General features: G+C 43.5%; 1 protein-coding gene and 1 non-coding gene across 2 annotated transcripts in view; both read left to right on the forward strand.

Annotated features, from left to right (window-relative positions):
* AGAP3 (ArfGAP with GTPase domain, ankyrin repeat and PH domain 3) overlaps positions 1-12,260 on the forward strand; it is a 1,006,220-nt gene that overhangs the window by 85,712 nt on the left and 908,248 nt on the right. The gene's annotated exons all lie outside the window — the stretch shown is intronic.
* LOC128661867 (U5 spliceosomal RNA) lies at positions 3,343-3,455 on the forward strand. Its single transcript, XR_008402647.1, has one exon. It is a non-coding gene; the product is annotated as a U5 spliceosomal RNA (small nuclear RNA).

Here is a 12,260-nt window from a genome sequence, read left to right on the forward strand (position 1 = left end):
AAGGCTTTTATACTGAAATCTTTCTACCAAAGAAGAAATATGGCTATTGGAGGCTAGTGTTGGATCTAAGGGCTCTGAATCATTTTCTGAAAGTCAAAAGTTCAAGATGGCGTCTCTTTCGACAGACATTTCAGTGATTCCTCCAGACTGTTTTCTGGTTTCAATAGACTTGGAAAATGCATATTTTTGTATTTCAGCGGCCCAATGGCCCTGAAAAGGAAGCCTGTCACACCTACCAGATGTTGCAAATGCTTCAGGAATTTGGTTGGATGATCAATTGTGACAAAAGTCAGCTGTGTCCAACAGAACAAATAATTTTCATAGCTACTTTTTTCGACACAAAGGAGTTTTGTCTCTTCCTTAGGATGAAGTTTCTGGGGAAGTTGGCTTCAACCATTCATATGGGCAAGGTGGCGGATGTGTCCAACTCAGGTTCATTTGCATCTTTATTGGAATCCAAGGCAGACCCTGTCTCAGCCAATATATTTCCTGTTAGCCTTGAAAAAACATCTCCAGTGGTGGCTACAATTAAATAATCTGGTTCAGAGTAGACCATTGACCTAAACACTTTGGACGGAAATCAAAATACATGGCTAGTAGTGTCAACAGCAGCAAGCGCATGACAAATAGTCTTGTTTGGATTTAGTCCTTCCAGCAAATATTTGGACATAAAAGCAGTCTTTCATGCACTTGATGCTTTTCAGAATGTTATTTGAAATCAGTCAATAAAGATCCTTTCAGACAATAAAACAGTCACCTATACAAGTTTCAGGGAGGAACAAGGAGGTATAACTATACTTTGAGCAGTAGCACCCATTTTCATTGGGCTCAAAAAAATTGTCAACAACTGACAGCAGTTCATCTTCAAGGCAGTCTCAATCTAGAGGTGGATTTTCTTAGCAGGACTCTGTTTCTTCCAACAGAATGGCATCTTCACTGAGGGAATTTTCTTAATGTGGGTCATGCCAGAAGTGGACATGATGGCTACCAGACACAATTGCCAGGTCAGCAGGGTGTTCACTCACTTCACATCCCCAGGATGTATTGGAGTGGATGTCTTTGCTCACCATTGGAAATTCAAGCTGGGATATGTATTCCCACCTATAGCCATTATTACGTGTCTTCTCAGCAGAATCCGGAACAAAAAGAGAGGAAGTTCATTGTTGTTCTTTCCTTACTGGCCAGGGAGACCTTGGATTCCAATTGTTCAGCAGCTAGCAGTTCATCTACCTTCTGCTCTCGGGGTACAGATTACAGCAATATGGGCAATTTTCTTCTTAAACCGGGAGAGTCCACAGCTGCATTCATTAATTTTGGGAATTCAGAACCTGGCCACCAGGAGGAGACAAAGACACCCCAGCCAAAGTCTTAAATACCTCCCCCACTTCCTTCATCCCCCAGTCATTCTTTGCCTTTTGTCACAGGAGATTGGCAGAGAAGTGTTGGAAGATTAAAGATAGTCTCTTATGGAGGGTAGTACTCCTCGAAATAGGACTGGAGTTTTAAGTAATCCTGTTAGCCTCCCAGTGAAAGCATGGATGAATGTTGGCGTCTGGAGATGCAGGGAGAGTCTTTCTGCGAAACCATCCAGACTCATGTTAACAGCTCCTTAGCAATCAGCGTTGATGATTTTTGCTGCCTGCTTTACTCACTCAAGTCCATGTCAGAAGCGAGGCTACTATCTGTCACACTTGAAGGGCCGTGTTCCTGTTCCACGGCGTAGATTCCAGTAAAATCGTTTCATTTTACTTCGATGTGTGAATGTAATGTAAACGAAGAAGTCAGGGTCTCAGTGGGACTCCTCTATCTTTATGGAATCGAGGATTAATATCTCCTGAGAAGGGTTATTGAACAGGGGGGACTTTAATCATGTTTGTTATGTGATTCTATCTGCTAAAGTGTAGTGACGCTTGGGCTTGTGGCTATTTCGAAACATAGCAGCCTTTTTTTGTCATGCTGCGTGGCTGTTGTGGCCTTGGCACACTTTTATCTGGCCTGCAAGGTGTACTTTGTGACTAGGTGTGGTCACGTTCTGCTTTTCATTTCCGTATTTCTGACCGCATGGCGACGGAGAGAGTCTGTTTCGCTAGTTGTCTGGGTCTCAGAAAGTGGTGAGTGCCCCAGCCATTGGGGGTGTAATGTGCCGTTTTTATTTTTTTATTCTATCCATAATTTCTATCCAAGTTATGGAGGGTTCCGATTTTTTTGGAGACTGATGTCTCTGATTTAGATTCAACGTCTTGCGAAGAGTATGAGATAGCCCGGGTAATCCATGCCCATCAGTTATGTTCCGAATACCGCTTTAGAGTGCTCTCTTCTCCTGCAACATGGAACTTAGTGTCCACCGAGCCACCCGCCCCTGGGGATCCCACATCCAGTGGGGCGCGTGTCCTAGAACCTTCCCTAGCTACGCAAGCAGGTGTCTCTAATGCCATTACCCCTTCTCCGGAAGGTGGCTTGTTTCCTCCAGAGGTTACGGCACGGTTCTGCATGGCCATATCTATGGCGTTGGAGCATTTACATCTTCCTGAGAGGGAGGTGTTGATGAGATACTGTCTGTGTTCTGTTAACCAGGGCTCGTCAGGCGTGGGATCGTCTGGGTCAGATCAGCCATCTGGGGAAGCGATTTCCTCTGAAGATTCAGGGGCCCAAACCTCGGGGTCGTCAGTTGCCCCGGCGGAGGCAAGTCTTGCTTTTTGTTATAGACTGGCGTGCCTTCGTGTCCTACTGCGGCATGTTTTGGCGGTGCTGGAGGATCCCAATCCTAATGGGTTGAGGGATTCTTGGTCTTCTGTTCCAGACGACAAGCTAGGTTAGACGTGGGGGGATGAAGTTAATCTCCTTGTCGTCTCCAATTTATTTTCTTTTTGGGGTATATTATTCCAGTCCTGAGCTTCGGGAGAATGGAGTCTCTGATTGGCTGGTCCTGTTAGTGTACCCATTCTTCTTGGGCATTCACCTGCGGGTGCTGCCCTCTTTTTCTTTGATCCGGTAGGATATATTTATTTCTTTTTGAGAAGCTCATGCCCGTTATAATTTTTCCGTTGGGAAACATTTATTTTCTGGAATTTGATACTACTGATTTTGTGGTTGCTTGGGCACTTCCGCGGAAGTTGCATGTTAAGGTGTTAGCACATTGTTATGTCTATAGTTCCTTTTTTCGATTCCTAGTGGGGTTTCGATCTTTCTGTGGCCTGGGACAGTTCTGAGTGCCCTATGTAGCAGGCTGGTCCTGGTCGGGGCTATTTTCTGTTCCCCAAGGTCTATATCATCCACGTGGTGCCGGTATAACTGGCTGTCCTGGTTGGGTGGTGAGTTGCTCACTCGGATAAGGAGTTCGTTATTCTCTGGTTTCTCTTCACATCGAATAAAGCTTTCGCCTTTACTAAAGATTTCCGTGGAGAAGAACATCTATGGGTTTTCAAGATTTTTGTTTTGAGGCTCTGCCCCTTGAAGGGCTAAAATATGGGAGAGGGTGGCCTTTCTTTATTAGACGTCAGGCTGGTTCTTGTTTCTTCTTTTGGGTGGGGAATTGTACTCAGTCCTCATTGTCCTGTTCCTGATTGTTGGCGGGGTTCCGGAAGCGGATCCTGCTAAAGATTACTTTGGAGGTTTCCGGAGATCCTTTGGCCTCGGAGATAGGGTTGTCCATTCCTAATGGGACTGGAGGTTTAGATGACTCCTTGGACATCCTGGGGTACCAGGTTGGGCTGATTTTTATCTCCTCTATGGTATTCTTATTGGATGTATTTTTGGGCCTTGATGACGGTAAATCTTCCTTTAAGGGTCAAGATGTCTTAGGCTTCTTTTTTCCCCTTCTTGGGGATGGTTGGGGGGTCATCTGTTCGGGAAGTTCGGGTATTTTTGGCCTTTTTCTTCCTCCTACTGTTTCTCGTTTGCTCCCATGTTCTTGGGGCTCTGGAGAATGCGATTGTCTCGTCTCAGTTTTTTCCTGGAGCTGCCCTTACTAAGATGACTCTGTTTTATCTGTCGCTCGACAGGAATTGAGGTTCGTCCATCGTTAATTCCTTGAGCTGTGGGGGTTTCCGGGAGGTTGATCCTGAACGATTGTTTGGAGACTATTTTATCTTCTCAAGCTGGATTATCTAGTTTTGAGATCTAACTTTGGGGTGTTGTCCCTCGAGCCTTTAGGAGATATGCTCTCTCTTTCTGGGATGCTTAGCGAATGTCCAGTGTCCAAGGACCTTTGGATGTGGCTGTGGTTGCATCACCTTGGGTACAGGTTCTCCGTATGAGGTATCCCTATGGTTCCTCAGAGGTTACTACCTTGTAGCCGGCTCCGGTTTTCCAGATATCCGTTTTTACGGACATGTTCTTGTCTTGGATATCTGACTTGGATAGCTTTTATCAAGATGACCTTAATACTAATGTGAAGATTCATATCATGTACAGTCAGTGGTGCCCTCAACTGTTCGGGTTTGACTTTACTTCTCTACCCACGCATTGAGTGAACAGTGGTTCTGAAGTGGTTTTGAAGAAGAAAAACTGTTCCCTCAATGCATGGGTAGAGAAGTATAGAGGTCATCTTGATAAAGGCATTCTAGCAAGTAACTTGGAGTGAGTACTGTGGATTACAAATACATGCTTCTAGCAATTGGAAAATAGTGAAGCATTAAGAAAATTTGCAACTTTTTCAAAATGGACAGATTAGCCTTACGACATACCGGTTACCCGATAGGCCCAAATAGGGTCACGTGATAACCCGAGGAGGACAAGTTTCGGAAGCTTTGTTATTAGAAGAACCTTTACTTGTATTTCACTCAGATAAGTCGTCCTCAGAACAGTTCCAGAATTGTTGCCATAAGTGGTCTTGGATTTGTATTCCTCCAAGGATATTGCACTTCCTTTTTCCATGCAGAAGATAGATTGATGCTAAACCTTTGTATACCCTTGATGCGGCATGTTGCCTTCATTACTATGTTGACAGAACGAAGAAATTTTGACTTTTTGTCATTCCTTAGTTATCTCGATGTTGTCAATCACCAGCCAAAGCTACTATATCCTCCTGGAAAGTCTTGCATCTCTAAGGCTTATCCGATGCAGAACTTGGCAGTTCCAGGTGCTATTACATCTTAGGCACTGAAGATTGCAGCTTCCATTGAAGAAATTTGTCAGGCTGCAGTGTGTAAGAAACCTTATCCTTTCATATCACGTTGTTCAATCTGCCTCAGCAAAATTTGTCTATTAGGTTCTGTTGTCTGTGATTTCTTAATAAATATCGTATTCGCATTCATTTTTTTGGGTCCAATTGTTATTTTTGTCCCACCTTCATTTTTTTTTAACCAAGAGTGCCCTATGTGAATACAATCAAAATGATATCCACAAAAAATTGTTCTGTTCAGGGTGGAAAAAAACCTCTCAGAGTTATACACAGATACAATAACTATAAAAAAAATATATATTCAACTATTGAGAGAAATATACTAACATTCTATAGATTAAAAGTACTAATAACTTTGTGGGGGGATGATATCTAAAAGACCAACAGGAAAGATTATGTATGTTAAAAGACAATTAATATAAACAAAAAAGTTGTGGTATAAAATAAATGTTAATATAATAAAATCATTGAAACATAAAATCAATCACATATATAAAATAGCAACATAAGCAATATAAAAGCAGATACTTCAAGGTGTAGTGAACATCTGAGAACCGATCACTGTAGGTGACAGCCGGTCCTCGTCACCTGAGTCCTACAGCGAGACAGCCGGTCCTCGTCACCTGAGTCCTACAGCGAGACAGCCGGTCCTCGTCACCTGAGTCCTACAGCGAGACAGCCGGTCCTCGTCACCTGAGTCCTACAGCGAGACAGCCGGTCCTCGTCACCTTAGTCCTACAGCGAGACAGCCGGTCCTCGTCACCTGAGTCCTACAGTGATGTTTTTTTCGGATGTTCACTACACCTTTGAGTGGAAGTATGTGCTTTTATATCGCTTATGTTGCTATTTGATATACTGTATGTTATTGCTTTTATGTTTCAGTGATTTTATAATATTTCAGTTTCTTTTATACCACAACTTGATTTCTCTTGTTAAGTGTATCCAGTCCACGGATCATCCATTACTTGTGGGATATTCTCCTTCCCAACAGGAAGTTGCAAGAGGATCACCCACAGCAGAGCTGCTATATAGCTCCTCCCCTCACTGCCATACCCAGTCATTGTCTTGCAACTCTCAACAAAGATGGAGGTAGTAAGAGGAGAGTGGTGTATTATAGTTAGTTTTTTAACTTCAATCAAAAGTTTGTTATTTTTAAATGGTACCCGAGTGTACTATTTTATCACAGGCAGCATTAGAAGAAGAATCTGCCTGCGGTTTCTATGATCTTAGCAGAAGTAACTAAGATCCTCTGCCGTTCTCACATATTCTGAGGAGTGAGGTAACTTCAGAGGGGGAATGGCGTGCAGGTTATCCTGCAATAAGGTATGTGCAGTTAACATATTTCTAGGGATGGAATTTGCTAGAAAAATGCTGCTGATACCGGATTAATGTAAGTTAAGCCTAAATACAGTGATTTAATAGCGACTGGTATCAGGCTTATTACCAGAGATACATACTCTTATAAAAGTGCAATATAAAACGTTTGCTGGCATGTTTAATCGTTTTTATATATGCTTGGTGATAAAACTTATTGGGGCCTAGTTTTTTTCCACATGGCTGGCTTGATTTTTGCCTAGAAACAGTTTCCTGAGGCTTTCCACTGTTGTAATATGAGTGGGAGGGGCCTATTTTAGCGCTTTTCTGCACAGCTAAAATTACAGACAGAGACACTCAGCTTCCCTCTGCATGATACAGGACATCTCTGAAGGGCTCAAAAGGCTTCAAAAGTCGTGTTTGAGGAGGGTAACAACCACAGTAGACCTGTGGCAGTTGTGACTAGTTTTAAAAACTTTTTTTTTTTTTCATTTATTATTCCGTTTTTGGTATTAAGGGGTTAATCATCCATTTGCAAGTGGGTGCAATGCTCTGCTAACTTGTTACTTACACTGTTAAAATTTCGTTAGTGTAACTGCCTTTTTTCACTGTTATTTCAAATTTTGACAAAATTTGTTTTTCTTAAAGGCACAGTAACGTTTTTTATATTGCTTGTTAACTTGTTTTAAAGTGTTTTCCAAGCTTGCTAGTCTCATTGCTAGTCTGTACAAACATGTCTGACACAGAGGAAACTACTTGTTCATTATGTTTAAAAGCCATGGTGGAGCCCCATAGGAGAATGTGTACTAAATGTATTGATTTCACCTTAAACAGTAAAGATCAGTCTTTATCTATAAAAGAATTGTCACCAGAGGGATCTGTCGAGGGGGAAGTTATGCCGACTAACTCTCCCAATGTGTCGGACCCTTTGCCTCCCGCTCAAGGGACGCACGCTAATATGGCACCAAGTACATCAGGGACGCCCATAGCGATTACTTTGCAGGACATGGCTGCGATCATGGATAATACCCTGTCAGCGGTATTAGCCAGATTGCCTGAATTAAGAGGCAAGCGCGATAGCTCTGTGGTTAGACGAGATACAGAGCGCGTAGATGCTGTAAGAGCCATGTCTGTTACTGCATCACAATATGCAGAACCTGAGGACGGAGAGCTTCAGTCTGTGGGTGACATCTCTGACTCGGGGAAACCTGATTCTGAGATTTCTAATTTTAAATTTAAGCTTGAGAACCTCCGTGTATTGCTTGGGGAGGTGTTAGCTGCTCTGAATGACTGTGACACAATTGCAGTGCCAGAGAAATTGTGTAGACTGGATAAATACTATGCAGTGCCGGTGTGTACTGATGTTTTTCCAATACCTAAAAGGTTTACAGAAATTATTAGTAAGGAGTGGGATAGACCCGGTGTGCCGTTTCCCCCCCCCTTCTATATTTAGAAAAATGTTTCCCATAGACGCCACTACACGGGACTTATGGCAGACGGTCCCTAAGGTGGAGGGAGCAGTTTCTATTTTAGCAAAGCGTACCACTATCCCGGTTGAGGACAGTTGTGCTTTTTCAGATCCAATGGATAAAAATTAGAGGGTTACCTTAAGAAAATGTTTATTCAACAAGGTTTTATTTTACAGCCCCTTGCATGCATTGCGCCTGTCACTGCTGCAGCGGCATTCTGGTTTGAGGCCCTGGAAGAGGCCATCCATACAGCTCCATTGACTGAAATCATTGACAAGCTTAGAACACTTAATCTAGCTAACTCATTGGTTTCTGATGCCATTGTTCATTTGACTAAACTAACGGCTAAGAATTCCGGATTCGCCATCAAGGCGCGCAGGGCGCTATGGCTTAAATCCTGGTCAGCTGACGTGACTTCAAAGTCTAAATTACTCAACATTCCTTTCAAGGGGCAGACCTTATTCGGGCCTGGTTTGAAAGAAATTATTGCTGACATTACTGGAGGTAAGGGTCATACCCTTCCTCAGGACAGGGCCAAATCAAGGGCCAAACAGTCTAATTTTCATGCCTTTCGAAATTTCAAGGCAGGTTCAGCATCAACTTCCTCTGCTTCAAAACAAGAGGGAACTTTTGCTCAATCCAAGCAGGCCTGGAAATCTAACCAGTCCTGGAACAAGGGCAAGCAGGCCAGAAAGCCTGCTGCTGCCTCCAAGACAGCATGAAGGAACGGCCCCCTATCCGGCAACGGATCTAGTAGGGGGCAGACTTTCTCTCTTCGCCCAGGCGTGGGCAAGAGATGTTCAGGATCCCTGGGCGTTGGAGATCATATCTCAGGGATATCTTCTGGACTTCAAAGCTTCTCCTCCACAGGGGAGATTTCACCTTTCAAGATTATCTGCAAACCAGATAAAGAAAGAGGCATTCCTACGCTGCGTGCAAGACCTCCTAGTAATGGGAGTGATCCATCCAGTTCCGCGGACGGAACAAGGACAGGGTTTTTATTCAAATCTGTTTGTGGTTCCCAAAAAAGAGGGAACCTTCACACCAATTTTGGATCTAAAGATCTTAAACAAATTCCTCAGAGTTCCATCATTCAAGATGGAAACTATTCGAACCATCTTACCTATGATCCAAGAGGGTCAGTACATGACCACAGTGGACTTAAAGGATGCCTACCTTCACATTCCGATTCACAAGAAGCATCATCGGTTCCTGAGATTTGCCATTCTAGACAGGCATTACCAATTTGTAGCTCTTCCCTTCGGGTTGGCTACAGCCCCAAGAATTTTTACAAAGGTTCTGGGCTCTCTTCTGGCGGTTCTAAGACCACGAGGCATAGTGGTGGCTCCTTATCTAGACGACATCCTGATACAGGCGTCAAACTTCCAAATTGCCAAGTCTCATACAGAGATAGTTCTGGCATTTCTGAGGTCGCATGGGTGGAAAGTGAACGAAGAAAAGAGTTCTCTATCTCCTCTCACAAGGGTTTCCTTCCTAGGGACTCTTATAGATTCTGTAGAAATGAAAAATTTACCTGACGGAGTCCAGGTTATCAAAAATTCTAAATGCTTGCCGTGTTCTTCACTCCACTCCGCGCCCTGCGGTGGCTCAGTGCATGGAGGTAATCGGCTTAATGGTAGTGGCAATGGACATAGTGCCATTTGCACGCCTGCATCTCAGACCGCTGCAATTATGCATGCTCAGTCAGTGGAATGGGGATTACACAGATTTGTCCCCTCTACTAAATCTGGATCAGGAAACCAGAGATTCTCTTCTCTGGTGGTTATCTCGGGTCCACCTGTCCAAGGATATGACCTTTCGCAGACCAGATTGGACGATTGTAACAACAGATGCCAGCCTTCTAGGTTGGGGTGCAGTTTGGAACTCCCTGAAGGCTCAGGGATCGTGGACTCAGGAGGAGAAACTCCTCCCAATAAATATTCTGGAGTTAAGAACAATATTCAATGCTCTTCTAGCTTGGCCTCAGTTGGCAACCCTGAGGTTCATCAGATTTCAGTCGAACAATATCACGACTGTGGCTTACATCAACCATCAAGGGGGAACCAGGAGTTCCCTAGCGATGTTAGAAGTCTCCAAGATAATTCGCTGGGCAGAGTCTCACTCTTGCCACCTATCAGCAATCCATATCCCAGGTGTAGAGAACTGGGAGGTGGATTTTCTAAGTCGTTAGACTTTTCATCCGGGGGAGTGGGAACTCCATCCGGAGGTGTTTGCTCAATTGGTTCATCGTTGGGGCAAACCAGAACTGGATCTCATGGCGTCTCGCCAGAACGCCAAGCTTCCTTGTTACGGATCCAGGTCCAGGGACCCAGAAGCCATGCTGATAGATGCTCTAGCAGCTCCTTGGTTCTTCAACCTGGCTTATGTGTTTCCACCGTTTCCTCTGCTCCCTCGACTTATTGCCAAAATCAGACAGGAGAGGGCATCAGGACCTGGTATGCAGACCTAGTGGACATGTCATCCTTTCCACCATGGACTCTGCCTCTGAGACAAGACCTTCTCATACAAGGTCCTTTCAATCATCCGAATCTAATTTCTCTGAGGCTGACTGCATGGAGATTGAACGCTTGATTCTATCAAAGCGTGGCTTCTCCGAGTCAGTCATTGATACCTTAATACAGGCACGAAAGCCTGTCACCAGGAAAATCTATCACAAGATATGGCGTAAATATCTTCATTGGTGTGAATCCAAGAATTACTCATGGAGTAGAGTTAGGATTCCTAGGATATTGTCCTTCCTCCAAGAGGGTTTGGACAAAGGATTATCAGCTAGTTCTTTAAAGGGACAGATTTCTTCTCTGTCTATTCTTTTACACAAGCGTCTGGCTGAAATTCCAGACGTTCAGGCTTTAGTTAGAATTAAGCCTGTGTTTAAACCTGTTGCTCCTCCATGGAGCTTAAACTTGGTTCTTAAAGTTCTTCAAGGGGTTCCGTTTGAACCCCTTCATTCTATTGATATCAAACTTCTATCATGGAAAGTTCTTTTTCTGATGGCTATTTCCTCGGCTCGAAGAGTCTCTGAGTTATCTGCCTTACATTGTGATTCTCCTTATCTGATCTTTCATTCAGATAAAGTAGTTCTGCGTACAAAACCTGGGTTTTTACCCAAGGTGGTTTCTAACAAGAATATCAATCAAGAGATTGTTGTTCCATCATTATGTCCTAATCCTTCTTCAAAGAAGGAACGTCTTTTGCATAATCTAGACGTAGTCCGTGCCTTGAAGTTTTACTTACAAGCTACTAAAGATTTTCGTCAAACATCTAACCTGTTTGTTGTTTACTCTGGACAGAGGAGAGGTCAAAAGGCCTCGGCAACCTCTCTTTCTTTTTGGCTTCGGAGTATAATCCTTTTAGCCTATGAGACTGATGGACAGCAGCCCCTGAAATGATTACAGCTCATTCCACTAGAGCTGTGGCTTCCACTTGGGCCTTTAAAAATGAGGCTTCTGTTGAACAGATTTGCAAGGCTGCGACTTGGTCTTCGCTTCATACCTTTTCCAAATTTTACAAATTTGATACTTTTGCTTCTTCGGAGGCTGTTTTTGGGAGAATGGTTCTACAGGCAGTGGTTCCTTCCGTTTAAGTTCCTGCCTTGTCCCTCCCATCATCCGTGTACTTTAGCTTTGGTATTGGTATCCCACAAGTAATGGATGATCCGTGGACTGGATACACTTAACATGAGAAAACATAATTTATGCTTACCTGATAAATTTATTTCTCTTGTAGTGTATCCAGTCCACGGCCCGCCCTGTCCTTTTAAGGCAGGTTTAAATTTTAATTAAACTACAGTCACCACTGCACCCTATGGTTTCTCCTTTCTCGGCTTGTTTCGGTCGAATGACTGGATATGGCAGTGAGGGGAGGAGCTATATAGCAGCTCTGCTGTGGGTGATCCTCTTGCAACTTCCTGTTGGGAAGGAGAATATCCCACAAGTAATGGATGATCCGTGGACTGGATACACTACAAGAGAAATACATTTATCAGGTAAGCATAAATTATGATTTTTGTGCTTATACTTATTGTGAGTTGTGCTGTCTTTTAATATACATAATTATTTAAGAATTGCTTTGCGGTAATTGTGGGAGGCCGAGATAACTGAAACACAAATGTCATATGCTGTCCCTTATCCTATGCAGAGAATCCCTGGCTCTATTTCTGCTCTTTTCATGCTATGATGGACAGTGTAGGAATGGTTTGGAATGGCAAGGAATCATCTTCTAACTGGTAAAAGGGGGCTTGATTTTGTTCTCTTTGTGCCTTTTAGGGAAAGTGGGTCTCACCTGGTAAGTGCTGGACCAATATATAGAAATGTATGTTTTATTGTTGTCATTGT

This window comes from Bombina bombina, chromosome 5, assembly GCF_027579735.1.
Source record: "Bombina bombina isolate aBomBom1 chromosome 5, aBomBom1.pri, whole genome shotgun sequence".
Classification (NCBI taxonomy): Eukaryota; Metazoa; Chordata; class Amphibia; order Anura; family Bombinatoridae; genus Bombina; species Bombina bombina.